The sequence below is a fragment of the Castor canadensis genome, chromosome 4, assembly GCF_047511655.1.
Source record: "Castor canadensis chromosome 4, mCasCan1.hap1v2, whole genome shotgun sequence".
Lineage (NCBI taxonomy): Eukaryota > Metazoa > Chordata > Mammalia > Rodentia > Castoridae > Castor > Castor canadensis.
In genome coordinates, this window is record NC_133389.1 from 18,967,783 (window position 1) to 18,987,453 (window position 19,671).

The 19,671-nt window shown below is 40.5% G+C and overlaps 1 protein-coding gene across 7 annotated transcripts in view; it reads left to right on the forward strand.

The window, feature by feature from the left end:
• The window catches only part of Alpk2 (alpha kinase 2), a 120,467-nt gene that overhangs the window by 37,313 nt on the left and 63,483 nt on the right, over window positions 1-19,671 (forward strand). The gene's annotated exons all lie outside the window — the stretch shown is intronic.

Below are 19,671 nucleotides of genomic sequence, written 5' to 3' on the forward strand. Positions count from 1 at the left end.
TCTAGGATTCATTCTGTGACGCTGGAGAAAGTAGACAAAGTCGATTTTGCTGTGCTGGGGACTTGTTTTTGATTGGATACTTGCTTTATTTTGCTTTTCATAGACTACAAAATATAAAAGAGGCCAAGAATATCCTGCCAGGAAAAAAATACATTCTCCCCTAATGCTGATTTGGGGGTACTTTTAATACTGATGTTAAAGAGATGGAATTACATTCATAGGAATAATTAATGCACAAAGCATGTTGAGATCAATTTGCCACTTTTATTTTTAATTATATTCTTATATTAAAGAGTTCCAAATGGACTTTTTGGACTGGTGCTGTACCATGACAAAGATTTGACTTCCATCAATTATTTTTACTTTGTTTCATGTGCATCCTTCCCCCAAACTTGCAATAAGAATCTGGTACTATTTTTACAGAAGACTTTCTAAAAATATTCTTCAAGACACAACTATTGAGTGCTTTGTGAAACAAGAAGAAATTCATACACTGATTTCAAAAGACCCTGATCCTGTCACAAAAATAGCTGATCTACAAATCTCCAGATCTGAGATAGCTTTTGACTGAGCGAATTATTGTCTTCCTGCAGGTCAATTTAGCTAGATAAAACCACATTTAGACTTTACTTTTTGCAGGTGAGCCAATTTAGACCCTATTTAGTTCTTAGCAGCTCACACACTGGTGACCACAGATGACCCAAAATACATCTAGGGAGGTGGTTTAGCCAAATATTAATATAAAGTGTCAGTGTTACTATTTCATGTCAGTAAATACAGTATTTCCTTTCTATTCATAAAAAGCTCTTCATTGCAAAGCTAAGTGCATTTTCATCGTTGTTTATCCACTTAGCATGTGTTTCATTGGACAAATCACTTTTATTATAAAGTGGAAAGGAAGGGAGCTATTGACAGTGTCAGTTTTAGACTCACCATTGTGGTAGGCAAGTTCTAGTTCCCTCAACTGGTGAAATTTTCAATTCATGGAAGGAAGGAACCCTGTGACCATCCTCAGCTTGTACCCTAAAGAGTCCCTGTGGCCAACAGGCTCACTCATTTACTGGAAGTGTAGCTAAATAAAATGGGACCAAGGTCATTTATTGTGTAGAATCCATCAGAGATCTTATGGAACTCTTCTGCTTACTACCCTCTCTCATAAACATTCATGAATATATATCCATCTCACCTTGACCTGGGCATTGTGCGGTGACTAAGGCAATTGTCCCAGAACCATGAACATTCCTGCTCAGAAAACCAAACAAAGAACTTGCATTTTCTCAGGGAGTGGGAACATGTCTCACCTTGCAGGTCGTTAGCAGAACTGACCTCTCAAGGGACAGCTAGAAACTTGAATGGAAGCTGGACATTCAAGAGCAGTTCTGTGCAGCTTCAAGTTAAAAATGGGATCTTTAGACCTGTGGCATTTATTTTCCTTGGACTAAAACAAAAAAATTTTGCCACAGGAATTGGCACATTTGAAAATGCAGATTCTCTTACCCATTCAAAAAGTTACTATTTAATTGTAGAAGATGCCTGTATTTCTTGCACACTGTAAAATACAACCAAGGTGATAGCAAATGACAAAATGTCAGTGCAAATTTGACATAGAAATGTAGGGGTTGTTGGGATTTAATGAAACTCTTTTTAATAGTGCCTAGCAAAAGAAATAGATTAGTGCACCTTTCCATAACTAAATTCAAAGACATTTTAAATATTTATTTTCAGCCTAAAGAGTTAAAAATGACTACAAATCTTGAGTTATGGGTAATACTAACACATTTTGCCACTCTTGAGTCTTGGGTGGTTCACTTACCTTGAGCTGTCTTTTTGCAGAAAGTGAGTAGCTGCTTTTAGTATCTTATCTTCATCTGCATAGTGCTTTTAGGAATCTGAGAAAAATTCCATCTCTCTAATTTTCTGTCTTACAACCAAGGCTTTCTTGCAGAATCTCTCCCGTTTAAACATGTATCCAGGTGTATTTACTTCCTGCCTCCTGTCTCTCTTTTACAGTGAAAGGCCATCTTGTTACAATTTGTCTTGAAATAGTACCCACCCAAGCTGGGATTGGAAAGTCTCCGGTTTGTCTACATTATGGAAGATTACAAAATTAATTCCACCTTGGGAGTGGAAAACAGAGAGGGTGCCCCAGGCTAACGGGAATCCTCTTCAAGGGTCACACTGCCAACTCTTCACCTTGGTTTTGAGCTTGCTTTCCTGATCCAACTCAGAGGAAAGCCTGACAATCCGCCCATCTTAAGTTTCTTTCCCCAGCCACACTGGGGTAAGATCATCCTTGCTCTTAAATCAGAAGTGCTGTGTCTGTCCTTTTGCATAGCCACTCAGCTTCATCCCAGAGAGATTTGCATTTCTGTTTGGGATCATGAGATCACAAGTGTACAGTATTTCTATCCTCAGATTCTGGGAGTCAAGAATTTTCCCGACCAGGAATTAGCACCAATCATAGAAGGAGAGCTCCTCGGTAGAAGATAATTTATTAAGTGTATTTTGTCACTGATAAATCCCAGGTATCTGGAATAGTGCCTGCCACATAATGGGCACTGGGTCATTGGATGAGTAAGTACCTGTAACATATGAGATTAAGTGCCTCGTTAGGTGTGTTTCTAATGCTCTCTGATCTCAACCACTTTATAGCCTTTATTTTCCTGAGTACATTCTGTGGTTGCATTCTCATACAGGATGCTATCTCTAGCTCCCACTAATACAATGTGCTTCCCTTGCCTCTTTGGCCCTGGAAATGGATCCGTTTTTTCTAAACCATTCATACCTTGGATTTGGATTCCTTTGTCATAAAATGCTGATTAGATCCAGAAGATCTAACCACAATTCACCAAGCACTCAAGACCTTCCACCATTTTGCCTTTGTCTATCTCTCAGAAGCGAAGCAGGCATGCACACTGTTTTCCTCATCTGGAAAATGTAGCATCTTCTCAGGTACCTGGTGGACAATGTCCATCTTCTTGTCTGGCGTACTTTTGCCAGTATGTTACTAGCTCAGCCTTCCTGGTACTTTCAAGGCCAAAGTGTGGCAGATTGCTTTCTTCATCCCTAACTGTGATTTCTCTCTTCAGAGAAACTCATAGCATTCTTGTCTGAATTCTTCATACAATAGTCCCGTGCCTCTTACCTGCAGTTTGGCTTTCTGTGGTTTCAGAAATAAACAATTCATACATTTAAAATTTTGTATCATTCTCAATTGCTACCCTTCTGTTAGTCACTTGATAACCATCTCAGTTATCAGTTTGACTGTTATGGTACTGCAGTGTTTATGTTTGAGTAACCCTTATTTTACTTAATAATGGGTACAAAGTGTACACATAGAGATGTGGGCAGTTCATCTGCCAAGCCAAAGCGAAGCTGGAAGGTGCTTTCTTTAAGTGGAAAGGTGAAAGCTCTTAGTAAGGGAAGAAAAGCAATCATAGGTTGAGGTTGCTAAGCCCTATAGTAATAAATCTTTCACCTGTGAAATGGTGAATGAGTAAACCATTCATGCTAGTTTTGCTGTTGCACTTCAAACTGCAAAAGGTACAGCCACAGTGTCTGATAAATGCTTAGTTATGATGGAAAAGACATTAAATGATAAGGTTGGGTCCTCTCCATGATTTCAGTCACCCATCAGAGGTCCTGGAGTATATCCCCTGTGAATAAGAAGGAACCACTGTATAGGGTGGAGGGACTGAGTGAGTTTTGTTCCTACCCTATCACCTTCTAACCCTGTGAGCGTAGGAAAAACTGTGTAAGCTCGCTGAGCTCCAGTGTCTCCACCCGTAAAAGAGAAATAATAACACCTCCAAGTGTCTTAAGGATTAAAATCTTGTACATATAATGCTCAGCACAGTGCTTATTACACAGTTAATATTTAATGTGTATTAGTCTTATTATCATTTTTGTTTTATTACTATTATATTCTTTATTTTGCGATGCTGGGGATCAAATCCAGGGCCTCACACACACTGAGCTATGTCCCAAGCCATACTTACCTTCTTAACACATGCCTTTTCTTCCCATATTGAAGACTTCCTAAGGTCTGGCTGCAAATGGTTTTATACTTGTTTTTATTGTGCTAACAGTACGTTCACATGTCATTGTAGAAAATAATTCAGAGAGGGCTGAGTGTGGTGGCTCACACTGTTATCCCAGCTACTCAGGAGGCAGAGATCAGGAGGATCACTAGCTGAGGCCAAAAATGTGAGGCCCTATCCCTAAAATAGCTGAAACAAAAAAGGGTGCTAAGGGATACTACCAAACAAGAAAAAAGAAAAGAACAAAGAAAGAAAAAGAAAAAGGAAAAAGAAATAATTCACAGAGATGTTTGTACACTTTGTCCAGATTTCCCAATGGAAACATTTTACAAAACTGCAGCACAGTATCACAACCTCAATATGGACGACCTGACAGTCTTATTCAGAGTTCTCCAGCTGCATTTATCCTCCTGTGTGAGTATGTGTGTTGACATGTATTTATAGTGAAACTGAGGGTGTAGTTGAAAGGTAGAGTGCATGCTAAGCATGTACAAAGCCTTAGATTCAATCTTGTGCATATAGGAACCTGCGTAAGTTCCTTTATCCACCACCAGAGTCAAGGTCTTTATTACCCTCAATAACCACACCCTTCACTCCTTCACCCCCCTGCCCTATGCCCTGGCCACCTCTAATCTGTCCTCCAACTCTAAAAATTTATCATTTCAAAAATGCTGTACAGAGCTGGATACATGGCTCATGCCATACAGCTTTAGCCTGCAAGTATGAAATCCTAAGTTCAAACCCCACTACTGCCAAAAAAATGTTATGTAAATGGAATCAGAAAATACGTAACCTTTTGGGAGTTTTTCCTACTCAGCATAATTCCCAGAGATTTATCCATATTGTGTGTATCAGAAGTTTACTCCTAGCCAGATGGGGTAGCACATGACTGTAATACCAGCACTTGGAGACCAAAACAGAAAAATCATGAGTCTGAAGCCAGCCAGGGTTACATAGTAACGTCCAGGCTAGGTTGGACCCTGTCTCAAAAAACTAAAAACAAAGACAAGAACAAAAACAGGTCATTTTTTGTTGTGAGTAGTATTCCATGGTATGTGTTCTGCCATTTGTTTACTGAGTCACTGAATGGAGAAATTTGGACTGATCCCAGTGTTTTGCTATTATGAATAAGACATTTGTGTACTGATTTTACGTAAACATAAATTTTCATTTCTCCGAGATCAATGCCCAAGAGTACAGTTGCTGTGTCACATGGTGGCTGCAGGTTTAGTTTTTTTTGTTTTTGTTTTTTTTTAACTGCCACCTGTTTTCCAGGATAACTGCATCATTTTACAATCCCATTAGCAACTTATAAGTGGTATAGTTTCTCCACATCCTTGCCAGCATGTCACTATTGCCACTTTTTTTTGTAGCCATTCTGATGCATGCAGTGATAACTTAATGTGGCTTAATTTGCACTTCCCTAATTGCTAATGATGTTGGACATTTTCTTCATGAGCTTCTTCATCAACTGTATATCCTCTTTAGTGAAATGTCTGCTAAATCCGTCCTCTAATTGAATTATTTGCTGTTTTATGGCAGAGTTTTGAGAGTTCTGTGTCTATTCTAGACACTAGTCCTTTGTTGGTTTACAAATATTTTTTCCTAGGCCATAGCTTGTCTTTTCACCATCTTTACATGAACTTCCACAGAGCAAAAGTTAGCAACTTTGATGAGGTCCACTTTATCAGTTTTCCCCTTATGGCTATGCTCTGGTTAAGCCTAAGAACTCTCTAGCTAGCCCTACATTCTGAAGGATTTTTCCTACTTATTCTGTAAGTTCCAAAGGTTTATTTAAATTTTATGACTCATTTTGAAGAAGGAATAAAGGTTTAGATTGAGGTTCTCTTTTTCCTATGGCGTCCAATCCTTTTAACACCATTTCTTGATAAGATTACACCTATTTATAAAAAGAGCACTTAGCACACTGCCAGGCAATATACATGTCAGAATCTCATCCCCTCTTTGAGAGCTGATAAAAGCTTATTACCACTTTCCTGCTAGGAATTTTTACCAATGGCCAGATCAATATCAGCCTCATGGTCAAGAGCTTGGGATCTAAGTAGGAGAGAGGGGCTCAGATGGATTAAAGTCAAAGAAACCAAGTGTACTTTGAATTCTAAGAGGTGGTTAATTAACAGTAGAACATAATAACAATTTGTGCTATTTGGAATGAAGGCAAAAGTTGGGGTAAATCAGTCTTCGATTTGCTCACAGTTTGGGCGCTGACTGATTTAAACATAAGCCAAAGGGTGAGAGAGACATAGAGACAGAGATCTTGAGGTCCAAGACCAGCAGTTCCTACTGAATGATGTATACATGTCTCTGGGGGTGAATATGCTTCTTAAGGTGGCTGACTGCCAGCCTGTGCATTAGTTCCCAGTGGTGCTTTAAGTAGCATAGCAGAAGATTTACCTCTTTTGGGTTAAAGGTATATGAGCTGATGGTTTGCTAAGTTCAGCCTAGGTGTTCAGCAGGCAATACAAGAACAGGGATGCAGCAACACGAGAATTTGTGTGACCATCCAGTAGCAGGCAGGGCACAAAGCAGGTTTCTATGAAATATTTTGGGGTGGGCACAGGAAAAGAAATGCAAATGATCTAAGCCTTCTTGCAATAAGCTTTCAGATTTGGGGCAGAACAATCTGAGATCTTGAATTCTTTTGCATAACAAAATGTGTTCCCTACCTCAAAAAAACCCAAAAAAACTGTTAAAACGGTGGCTCCAGAGGGCTGATAAGCCAGCCCTCTATGATGACTGACAATGACAGTAACAGGTAAGGCGGGGGCTGTACTGGTTCATCTCTCTCAGCTGAGCAGCACTTATGACTGACCCAGGAAGTAGCACAAACATTTGTTTTGTTTTTAATCACAAAGCCTTCTGTTCAACTTCTGCCAGATACCATTAATCACCCTGGATGGACAAGGTCTGTTAAAGTTCAGGCTCACGGCAGTCATTGTACTGTCAGTGTCAAATAATTAAAGAAAAATTATCAGTGCTTCCCGTCCTGCAGCCCACTGTGTGGTGTGTGGACCAGCTGATTATAAGGGCAAACTCTTCCACCCCACACGAGGCCTACTGAGTCAGAGTCTGCGTTTTGACTGTTCCCTAGGGGACTCCTATGTGCACCAAAGTTTCAGAAGCCCTGCTCTACAGAGTACAAGATCTTCCTCAGATTAGAAAAGATCTTAAGGGAGCTTGGATATAGCTAAGTGGCAGAGCACTTGCCTAGCATGTCTGAGGCTCTGGATTTGATCCCTAGAGCTACAAAAAAAGATGCTAAACTATTGCTCTTGTCCCTTGCTGTATCTGGAATCATCTGGAAGCTGTCTGACTCCCATCCCAGATTCCCACATGATCAGGCCTAAAGTGTGGCTTGGGTGTTGAGCATTTTAAAAGTTCCCAGGTAGTGGTTTATACCTATAATCCTATCTACTCAGTAGGCAGAGATTGGGAGGACTGTGGTTCAAGGCCAGCACAGGCAAAAAATTCTTGTGACCCCCATCTCAACCAATAGTTGGCATGATGACTCTCACTTGTCATCTCAGATACTCAGAAGCATAGATAGGAAGATCCAGGCCAACCAGGCCAACCTGGACAAAAAGCAAGACCCTGTCCCAAACATAACTAAAAGTGAAAGGGGCTACAAGGGGACTCAAGTCCTAGAGTGCCTGCCTAGTTGGAGGCTCCAAGTTCAAATTCCAGTACTGCCCCAAACAAAAACAGAAATAAAAACAACAAAAAACTCCCATGTAATTCAACAAATACCTCCAAGGTTGAGGGTCCTAGTTTCTTTCATACCCAGCATGGTACCTTCTAAATATACAGATAACCAACCCCTACCCCCCAGAGGTTCTGGTGTCAGTGTGGCAGTTCCAGGGCAGGGTTCAGGCACGTGTGCCCTGGCGAACACACCCCATAAACTCAGCTAACTTGAGGCACAGCCTGGCAGAGTCCTGGAGTCCACATAGAATGGATGCAAGGGTTGGCCTAGGGATTCAAGTTGTACCCTGCAAACAGGGCCACAAAGACCTAAAACTTGAAAGCTTTCTGAGGCATCCTGAAGCTCTTCTTTTCCCCTGCCATACTTTTAGCCGAGGAACAAACCACTAGGTTATTCAATACCACTTTCCAACAGTGGCAATGGGCATTCTTTGCACTTAAGATGTTTCTGCCCCAGTGATATCCATATTCCTGAAACACCTCATAGGCTCAAAATGTTGCACTTACATATCAGGAGTTCTGGGGAAAACTGAATTCCCTGCAGGTCATTTAGGAAATAGACCATTTTAAAGCCAAAGGGGAATAAATACAAAAATGTACTGAGGAACTTACTTGGGCTGCCCAGGTTGGCTGGAGGCTGTCATGAAGATTTAAAAATACAACATTGAGTGGAGATGCTGGCCACCCTTTAGAACATGCTGAAGGGTGCTGAGACTGTGAAAACAGAAGTGGCTCTGTGAGTTCACCTAGCTGCTGTCAAGGTAGGCCTGGGGACCGAGGGAAAAGCTGTGTTAAAGGGTTTTTCTTTCCTGCTTGAGATTCTGTAATTTGTTCCAGCTATTCAGGATCCCTTTGCCCAGGAAAACCTGCACGGAAACCAGCACACCTTCAGTAGCAGGCATACCTCACTCCCCAAGGACGCATCTCCTAGCAACCTATTTATTATTCACCCATGCCAACTCATTTCAAAAGTGTGTGTTATAGCAAAGAAACTGCTCTGATGGCCTTCTGCTCAGTGAAGCAGAAGGTCCTAGAAGGTCTTAGTTTGCTTTGCATCCACAGGAAGGTTTCTCAAAGTGAAGGCCTGGTTTATTTGCATCAGAATCCCCTGATGAGATGCAGACCTCTAAGTTTTACCCCAGACTTGTCGAACCTGCATTTTTAATAAGCTCTCTGAGAGACTCTGGTGGGCATTAAGGTTTAGAAGCCACACGCTTCATTAGCCAAACCTAGAGTGACTACTGCAACTCGTGGCTTTTCTGTAAAGAATCTCCCAAGTTTGGAAACATCAGGAAGTTTAGAGCTTGTCAAGCATAACCCTTTACCCTAAGAGGAAAACTACCTGCTAGTGATCTGGATTTTCCTCCACTTTCTTGTTGGCTTTCTATAAATGCAGCTTGTTCTTCACCTGTCTGCACAACTGAAATAAACACAGACCTGATTTATTGTAACTAATCCAGAACAGGTGTGCCATTTGCAGCTGAGTTTTATTTTGAGGAGTAGTACAGTGACAGGAATTTGGGTGGCAGAGGGGAGGCTGGTGAGAGGAGGGTCATTTAGCTGAGAGGGTAGGTTTTTATCCCAATACCAAATCTCTCACCACTGCCAGTTGGAGCTGGGTGCCAAAGCCATGCTTTATTGGTCTGTCTTTTGCTATGACTGAAGATGAACTTGCATCTCTGATATAAGATGAAAAAAATTAAGCTTAACCAACCATCTCTTGAGACAAATAGCACTATGGTAATCAAAACAGTGTGGCAGTGGCCCCCATCAGATAAATAGATAATCAGATTAAGTAGAGATTACAGAATGAAATCCAGTACTGGAACTGGGTTTATGGTAAAAGCAGCCTTTCAACTTTTCAGGGAAAACCAACATCTGCAGGGTAATGTAATTAGCCATTATGGAGAAAATATTAGTCCCCTCCAATGGACCCCAAATAACATCTGCTGGATCCCTAGGTTAAACATCTAAAAAAAAAAAAGCCCTATAAACTAATAGAAAAAATATTGGAAACTATTCTCATAATCTTGAAAGAGCTAGGTTTTCTGAGCTAGGTCGTTTAGGACACGAAGAATTTAAAAACAAGAAAAAGGGATGTTGGAGTGATTCAAGAGGTAGAACACCTGCCTAGAAAGCATGAGGCTCTGAGTTCAAGTTCTAGTACCACCAAAATAATAATAATAATAATAAGGAAAAATGATAATTTTGAATACATCAAAGGGAAAACATTTTCTGTAACAAAAATATAAATAAAAATAAAAGGAAAGCCACACACTGGGAGAAATGTAAACCAGATATAACAAAGATTAATTTTCAAAGTATATAAGAAACAGAGATAAGACTCCAAACTACAAAAATGTTTTTAAAAGATAAATAAATTTGAAGGTCATAGAAGAGAAGATGCTCCAGCTCGTGAGAAATTAGCAGAAGACAGACTTTAAAAATATGTCTTTTACCCCTTAGATAAAAAAGTTAAAAGGACGATAATACCAATTTGAGATTATGGGAAATGGATACACTGCCAGCAGGAGTGTAGTTGGCCATATCTTTTAAAACTAAGAGAAGTGTTACCCAGGATGTGTGATGGTTAAACCTGATTGTCAACTTAATTGGATTAAGAAATGCCTAGGGGATTAGTGAAGCACACCTCTGGATCTGTCTGAGATGGCGTTTCTAGAGACAATTAGATCATAAAGGCTCTGATCTAGTGAATGACTTAATTTCTTGACAGACTCATAACTTAATGACACTTTATTTTTATTTTATTCATATGTGCATACAATGTTTGGGTCATTTCTCCCCCCATCCTCTACCCCCTCCCTTACCCCCCCCGCCCCCTCCCTCTCCCCCCCACCCCCTCACTACCCAGCAGAAATTATTTTGCCCTTATCTCTAATTTTGTTGTAGAGAGAGTATAAGCAATAATAGGAAGGAACAGGGTTTTTGCTGGTTGAGATAAGGATAGCTATACAGGGAGTTGACTCGCATTAATTTCCTATGCATGTGTGTTACCTTCTAAGTTAATTCTTCTTGAACTAACTTTTTCTCTAGTTCCTGATCCCCTTTTCCTTTTGTCCTCAGTTGCTTTAAAGTATCTGCTTTAGTTTCCCTGCATTGAGGGCAACAAATGCTATCTAGTTTTTCAGGTGTCTTACCTATCCTCATATCTCCCTTGTGTGCTCTCACTTTATCATGTGAGATAAAGTTGTGTTGTGTTTGCCCTTGATCTAATGTCCACAAATGAGAGAGAACATACGATTTTTGGTCTTCTGGGCCAGGCTAACCTCACTCAGAATGATGTTCTCCAATTCCATCCATTTACCAGCAAATGATAACATTTCGTTCTTCTTCATGGCCGCATAAAATTCCTTTGTGTATAGATACCACATTTTCTTTTTCTTTTTTTTTTATTGTTTTATTATTCATATGTGCATACAAGGCTTGGGTCATTTCTCCCCCCTGCCCCCACCCCCTCCCTTACCACCCACTCCACCCCCTTCCTCCTCCCCTCACCCCCTCGATACCCAGCAGAAACTATTTTGCCCTTATCTCTAATTTTGTTGAAGAGAGAATATAAGCAATAATAGGAAGGAACAAGTGTTTTTGCTGGTTGAGATAAGGATAGCTATACAGGGAGTTGACTCACATCAATTTCCTGTGCGTGTGTGTTACTTTCTAGGTTAATTATTTTTGATCTAACCTTTTCTGTAGTTCCTGGTCCCCTTTTCCTATTAGCCTCAGTTGCTTTTAAGGTATCTGCTTTAGTTTCTCTGCGTTGAGGGCAACAAATGCTAGCTAATTTTTTAGGTGTCTTACCTATCCTCACCCCTCCCTTGTGTGCTTTCGCTTTTATCATGTGCTCACAGTCCAATCCCCTTGCTGTGTTTGCCCTTGATCTAATGTCCACATATGAGGGAGAACATATGATTTTTGATCTTTTGGGCCAAGCTAACCTCACTCAGAATGATGTTCTCCAATTCCATCCATTTACCAGCGAATGATAACATTTCGTTCTTCTTCATGGCTGCATAAAATTCCATTGTATATAAATACCACATTGTCTTAATCCATTCGCTGATGACACTTTTGAGAGGTAGTGAGAGGTAGGAGGTGGGCCCAATGGAGGAAGTAGGTCACTGCAGGTGTAACCTTGGATATATCTTGCTCTGGCATCTTTCTGTATCCCTTCTTCTGCTTCTTGGCTGCCATGATGTTAGCTGCAATCACCTACCATGGCCTTCCCACCATGATGGACTGCCCCTTCTGAAATCATGAGCCAAAATAAATCCTTTCTCCCTTAAGTGGTTTCTGTCAGGTATTTTGTCACAGTGACAAGAAAAGTAACTGACAAAAGCAGTTTCACTTCTCAATATCTCCTCTTGAGAAAAGCTTGCACATGTACCATAACATGTGCTGTGGAGTCATGAAGGCAACATCAGAAATGGCTAAACAGACCAGGGCCTGTCCAAATGATGGACATCTCGAATATAACAGTGAGAAAGGCCCATTGCAAAATAATTCATGCCACTGTATCATTTATGCCCCAAACCAAACCTTAATAGTATGTTACTTATGTGCATCTATCTATCTATCTATATAGATAGATAAAAAATAATAATAATTATTATTTTTAAATTCTGGGAGAAGATGCCAAAATGATGAAGGTGATTAGCTCTGGGGAGGGAAGCAGGAATCTAGAATTTGGTGAAGTGATTAATAATATTCAATATTTCATATTTATAAGAAATATTAATATTTCATAAATGAATAATGGTATTCATTTATTACCAATATTATTGAAACAGATTTTTTTCTAAGAAAAGGAAAACAGAAAGCATAACCTCCCAGTCTATGTCTGGAAATCCTTGCTTTTAGTCCTGGTTCAATGTTCTTGTCCAGTCATGAGCAAGCAGCATATCTTTGAATGACTAAACTTGAAGAATTCTAACTCTCCCATGAATTCTGAATTTTATATTAGCTGCCAAAGTGAGTATAAAATAAAGTGGAAAAAAGGTGGCTCTTCATGTAAGGGGCATAAAAGGAAAAGCAAAAAGACTAACTCTGATGATATAAGAATTTTGCACAACAAACCCCACCCTAAACTGAATTTAAAAACAAAGAGAACTGTGAACCTGAGGCTCTGAGTTCTATCCCCAGTACCAGCAAGAAACCAAAAGAAACCACCCAAAACAAAACAAAACAACAACAGCAGCAACAAAAAACTTAGGAAAGTATTTGTGATGTATAGTCAAAGAAAATGATGTAAGAAAAAATGACTAGCTTAATCAAAACCAGGCAAAGGAATCAAATAGGCAATTCATAAAAAGATTCACAAATACATCATAGACTGATGAACTCCCTTCCTTTTGCCTTCTTCCCTAAGTTCTTTTCTCCCTCCCTCAGCTTTCAGAGATCTGGAAGTGATAATCCCTTGCACTGATGAGACTGTGAGAAACAGGTTTTCCTCTACACTGCGTCCTCTGAAAATTCTCATGTTGAAGCCCTAACCTCCAACATGAAAGTATTGGGAGGTGATGCATTATGAGGGTGGCGCCCATGGTAGGATTGGTGCCCGTATAAGAGGAAGCACTAGGCTGGGCACCAGTGGCTCACATCTGTAATCCTAGATACTCAGGAGACAGAGATCAGGAGGATGGTGGCTCAAAGCCAGCTAGGGTAAATAGTTCATGAGACCCTATCTCAAAAACACCCAACACATAAAAGGGCTGGCGGAGTGGCTTAAGAGGTAGAGCACCTGCTTAGTAAGCCTGACGCCCTGAGTTCAAATCCCTTTACTGGAAAAAAAAAAAAAAAAGAAACACTGGAGAACTTGCTTCCTCTCTCTTTGCCACGTGAGACTAACCTAAAACCCAGGAAGAGTGCCCTCATCAGGAATTGATTCAGTCAGTACCTTGATCATGAACTTCTCAGCCTCCAGAACTGTAAGAAATAAATGTCTCTTGTTTAAGCCATCCAGTCTATGACACTTTGTGATAGCAGCCTGAGTGCACCTCAAAAATTACATTCAGGGCCCATGAATTTGGGAACCATTTGGTGCACTAATGTAGTAAACTATGACATTTCCAAGTTACAAATAGTTTCCATATGTGTGTGGTTTATAGCAGAGGTTTGTCTGTTCACTGGGAGACTAAGTTCTAATGGATAGAAATGTTGATACCATTGTGCTCAATGACACAATGATACCCAACAACTTAGTGAGGCATTTTTCTGTCATAAAATTTTTATTTACCAAAACTAAGCAATAAGTCAAAAATTCTATCAGTTGTGTAGTTAGAAAGCACAAAGATGGCACCATTCTGAAGAGATATTTTTAGATCACACCTCAACTTCTGATCCTAGTCAAAATGTTTTCACTGACGGCGGGAGAAATGAGTGTCATCATCATCCACAGAAGAAATACTCATTTACTGAGTGTTTGTGTGTTCCCTATCCTGCCTCAAAGCCCAGCGTCTAGTATTTCCTGCAATTCATATAACAAAACTGTGAGCTGACACACAGAGTTAAAGAGGTTAATGAATATACCCAGGGCATATCTGTTTTAAGTGGCAAAACTGGAACTCAAATTCCATAAGGAAATCAGATTATCTTAGCACAGTGGAGACTGGTAAGACTTTGACACCACTGAATTTTGACAGTAGAGTCAGAACCATTCAGGTGAAAGAACCTCATTGACTGGCCCCAGTGTCCAGCCTATTTGTGAAGTTACCTGATTGCTTCTTAGGCAGAGGCTGATGATGTCCTGCCTCAGAGTTGCTTGGTCCACACAGGGATTTCCAGCACTCAACAGCAAACCCTGCCTGAGAACCTTCCCCATGACTAGGAGGTTGCGTGGTCACACTCAGCAGTGCATCTGAAGTCAGGGAAGTTCTTAACCAATGGGAGTAGGAGTTGGTAGATAATATCCCAGCCTCCCCTGCCTCCCATGGAATGGTTCCAAGGCAAGTGTCACACAGTTCCTTAGAGAGTCCCCACGTAATCAGGCTGAGGTTACTCTCAGCAGCAGCATTCATTCATGTCCCATTTACTGGCTGTTCTCTCACATTCCCCCTTTCCCTACGTTTTCTTGGATCATTTCCAAATAAACTACATCGAAGTTCTTGTCTCAGAGTCTGCTCTGAGGGAATAACCTAAAATCACCCCAATTCCTAAGGTTGTCATGAAGGTTGGTTTTCCCATGCCCTAGAACTGAGGCACTCCCTGTATGAATTTGGCCTTGAAGAATTCAGGCCTACTCTTAGGACCCAAGACTCAAGTGTTTTTAACTTCATAACACTTTGGAGATTTTAATATCCTGCATGACTGTGCAGTCCTGATTTGTGCCCTCTTCCCTGGTCCTATAGCTCTTCAATTTACTGACTTCTGAACCTTTGCTGCAGATCCCTCTGGGTGAGATTGACAATATGCTGGTTTGTGCCCCTACTAGACTGTAAATTCCTTGTGTGTCAGCGCTTGGCTTTATTGAGTACATCTAGTACTTGACAAGAACAGTTGAGCTGAAAATCAGTGTGCTATCTGATGGGTCCACCTAGTAAAAGGGATTTAGACTTAACAGGTGTGACATCAATTTTGAAAACACCATGAACAACCACCAACAACATAAATATCTGAATCATATAAACTTGTTTTCAACTACAAAAGTATAAATATGTAAGAGAAGTTTATCAACCTCTGAGTGACCATTCTAAGGTATCAACCCACTGAGAATTAGGATTTGGAAAGAAAGCAAAATGAAGATTGCACAAATCCCCCAACTCAAGAAAAACAAAAGTGCAAAATTCCTTTTCCTCATGGAATGAAGGCTGCAGAGTGTGGCACCTGCCTATGCCTATTTAATAGTATGGTAGGCAGAATGATGCCTACAAAGATATCCATATCCTAATTCTCAGAACCTGTCAATTTGTCACCATGCTGGGCAAAAGAAATGGGTAATTTCTCACCTTGAGGTGAGGAGATTATTTTGAATTATGCAGGTGGAGCTATGTAATCACAAAGGTCCTTACAAGTGAAAGAGGAAGATGAGAAAATTAGAGTCAGAGAGAGATGTGAAAATGCTACTCTGCTAGCTTTGAAGACCGAGGAAAGGACCATGTGCCAAGGAATGCTGGCCACCTCTGAAAGCTGGAAAAAGAAAAGCAATTCTTTCCCTAAGAGCCTCTAGAAGGTACACAGAACTGCTGACACCTTGAGTTTAGTCCAGAGAGACCTATGTTGGATTTCTGATGTCTAGAGTGATTAGATAATAAATTTATATGCTTTTAAGCCATAGGTTTTGTGGTAATTTGTTACACTAGCCATCAGAAACTCATACAGGCAGAATAGGCAACTTTAAAGTAGTTCAAAGCAAGATGGGATATCCTTCTTTGGATTTTACAAAGAAGGAACAGAGAGGAGCCTGTTCATGACACAGAGTATAAATTCCATTTGTTTTTGGCTTAGAAAGTCTAGTATGGATCCCTTACCTGGGATAGGACCAGCTTAGTTTAAAATAAGTTTAACATTTGGAGTCTCAGAATGCCTCACAGAATAAGGTCAGAGTAGATATTTCCATAGCCAATTGCAAAACCCCTGGTCCTCTTCATGGCACTGATTAGGCTGTCCCTATGTCCCCAGAGTCACTGTTGAACTGAGAGCTCCAAGCCTGAGGATGCCTGTAATTCGTGGATTCCAGGAGACAGTTTTAGTGAAAGGCTATGCCTGAATCCAGGAAAGTGGAAGACTGAGAGGGTGCAAAGGAGGCAGTGGTTAGAACAAGGGGCCTCTGAGCAGCCTTCCGTGGGTTCTCAACCTCTACGCCACTGATGCTGTGAGTGGGATAGCTCTTTGATACAGGCAGCTGCCCTCTGCATTGTACAGCATCAATGTTTGGGAGCATCCTTGACCAGCAGCAATCTTTCCACATGACCCCTGCCAAATGTCCCCTGGAGTAGAAAGGAGTGGAAATAAACTTGTGCGGTTTAGCTCTGGCTAAAGTTTGTAACCCTCATTAGTAACAACTGGGAAAGACAATATCTCACTGAAAGTAGCTCTGTCCAGCAGAAATTAATGCAAGTCACACATGTAATTTGTTGTAATTATGTATAGTCACAAGTTATATGACTGTGACCACTGTTTTATTCCAGAATATTTATATCATTCCACAAAGAACTCTCTGCTAATGGGTATAGGTTAGAACTGGCAGTCACCTCCAGCCTCTGGCAATCCCTAATCTACTTCCTGTCTTTGTGGGTTTGCCTATTTTGGGCATTTCATATAAATGTAATCATATAGTATATGGCTTTTATGTGTCTGGTTTCTTTTGCTCAGCACAATATTTCCAAGGGACATCCATGTGGCAGCGTCTATCACTGGCTTTTTTTTTTTTTCATTTTTCTTTTATTATTCATATGTGCATACAAGGCTTGGTTCATTTCTCCCCCCTGCCCCCACCCCCTCCCTTACCACCCACTCCACCCCCTCCCGCTCCCCCCCCTCAATACCCAGCAGAAACTATTTTGCCCTTATCTCTAATTTTGTTGTAGAGAGAGTATAAGCAATAATAGGAAGGAACAAGGGGTTTTGCTGGTTGAGATAAGGATAGCTATACAGGGCATTGACTCACATTGATTTCCTGTGCGTGGGTGTTACCTTCTAGGTTAATTCTTTTTGATCTAACCTTTTCTCTAGTTCCTGGTCCCCTTTTCCTATTGGCCTCAGTTGCTTTAAGGTATCTGCTTTAGTTTCTCTGCATTAAGGGCAACAAATGCTAGCTAATTTTTTAGGTGTCTTACCTATCCTCACCCCTCCCTTGTGTGCTCTCGCTTTTATCATGTGCTCATAGTCCAATCCCCTTGTTGTATCACTGGCTTTCTATGGCTGAATAATATTGGGTATGGATATACTACATTTGTTTTTATCCATGCATCAGCTGATGGGCATTTGGGTGGTTTCTGCTTTGTAGCTATTATGAATTATGTTACTATGAACATTTTTGGTGTGGACATATATTTTCAATCCTCTTGGGCAAATACCTAGGAGTGGAATTGCTGGGTAACTTTGTGTTATCTTTTGAGGAACTGTCAAAACAGCAGTACCATTTTCAAAGCAGCTGTACCATTTTACATTGTATGTGGGTAACCACATGTGTTATTTTATGGAGTTTGGAAGTCATTTTTTGGGAGTAGAACTAGGATTTGAAATCAAGGCTTCACACTTGCAAAGTAGGCGCTCTACCTTTGAGCTACACCTCCAGTCCGTTTTGCTGTGGTTATTGTGGAGATAGAGTCTCTGGAGCTATTTGTCCAGGCTGCCCTCAAACCTTGATCCTCCTAATCTCAGCCTCCCAAGTAGCTGGGATTACAAGTGTGAGTTACCAATGCCTAGGTGGAAGCCATTTTAAAAAAGTACAAAGACACAGGTGAAATAAGCTTTAATAACATTTTATTAACTCAATATAATCAAAACATTGTTTCAATATGTAATCGGTATAAAAAGTGTTAATGAGATATTTTACATTTTGTCATTAAGTCTTTAAAATCTCGTGTGTATTTTATAATTACAACATATCTCAACTTGGACACTAGGTATTCATTGGAAATACTTTTTTTTTTCATTTTTCTTTTATTATTCATATGTGCATACAAGGCTTGGTTCATTTCTCCCCCCTGCCCCCACCCCCTCCCTTACCACCCACTCCGCCCCCTCCCTCTCCCCCCCCTCAATACCCAGCAGAAACTATTTTGCCCTTATTTCTAATTTTGTTGTAGAGAGAGTATAGCAATAATAGGAAGGAACAAGGGTTTTTGCTGGTTGAGATAAGGATAGCTATACAGGGCATTGACTCACATTGATTTCCTGTGCGTGGGTGTTACCTTCTAGGTTAATTCTTTTTGATCTAACCTTTTCTCTAGTACCTGTTCCCCTTTTCCTATTGGCCTCAGTTGCTTTAAGGTATCTGCTTTAGTTTCTCTGCGTTAAGGGCAACAAATGCTAGCTAGTTTTTTAGGTGTCTTACCTATCCTCACCCCTCCCTTGTGTGCTCTCGCTTTTATCATGTGCTCATAGTCCAATCCCCTTGTTGTGTTTGCCCTTGATCTAATGTCCACATATGAGGGAGAACATACGATTTTTGGTCTTTTGGGCCAGGCTAACCTCACTCAGAATGATGTTCTCCAATTCCATCCATTTACCAGCGAATGATAACATTTTGTTCTTCTTCATGGCTGCATAGAATTCCATTGTGTACAGATACCACATTTTCTTTATCCATTCGTCAGTGCTGGGGCATCTTGGCTGTTTCCATAACTTGGCTATTGTGAATAGTGCCGCAATAAACATGGGTGTGCAGGTGCCTCTGGAGTCACCTGTGTCATAGTCTTTTGGGTATATCCCCAAGAGTGGTATTACTGGATCAAATGGTAGATCCATGTCTAGTTTTTTAAGTAGCCTCCAAATTTTTTTCCAGAGTGGTTGTACTAGTCTACATTCCCACCAACAGTGTAAGAGGGTTCCTTTTTCCCCGCATCCTCGCCAACACCTGTTGGTGGTGGTGTTGCTGATGATGGCTATTCTAACAGGGGTGAGGTGGAATCTTAGTGTGGTTTTAATTTGCATTTCCTTTATTGCTAGAGATGGTGAGCATTTTTTCATGTGTTTTTTGGCCATTTGAATTTCTTCTTTTGAGAAAGTTCTGTTTAGTTCACTTGCCCATTGCTTTATTGGTTCATTAGTTTTGGGAGAATTTAGTTTTTTAAGTTCCCTATATATTCTGGTTATCAGTCCTTTGTCTGATGTATAGTTGGCAAATATTTTCTCCCACTCTGTGGGTGTTCTCTTCAGTTTAGAGACCATTTCTTTTGATGTACAGAAGCTTTTTAGTTTTATGAGGTCCCATTTATCTATGCTATCT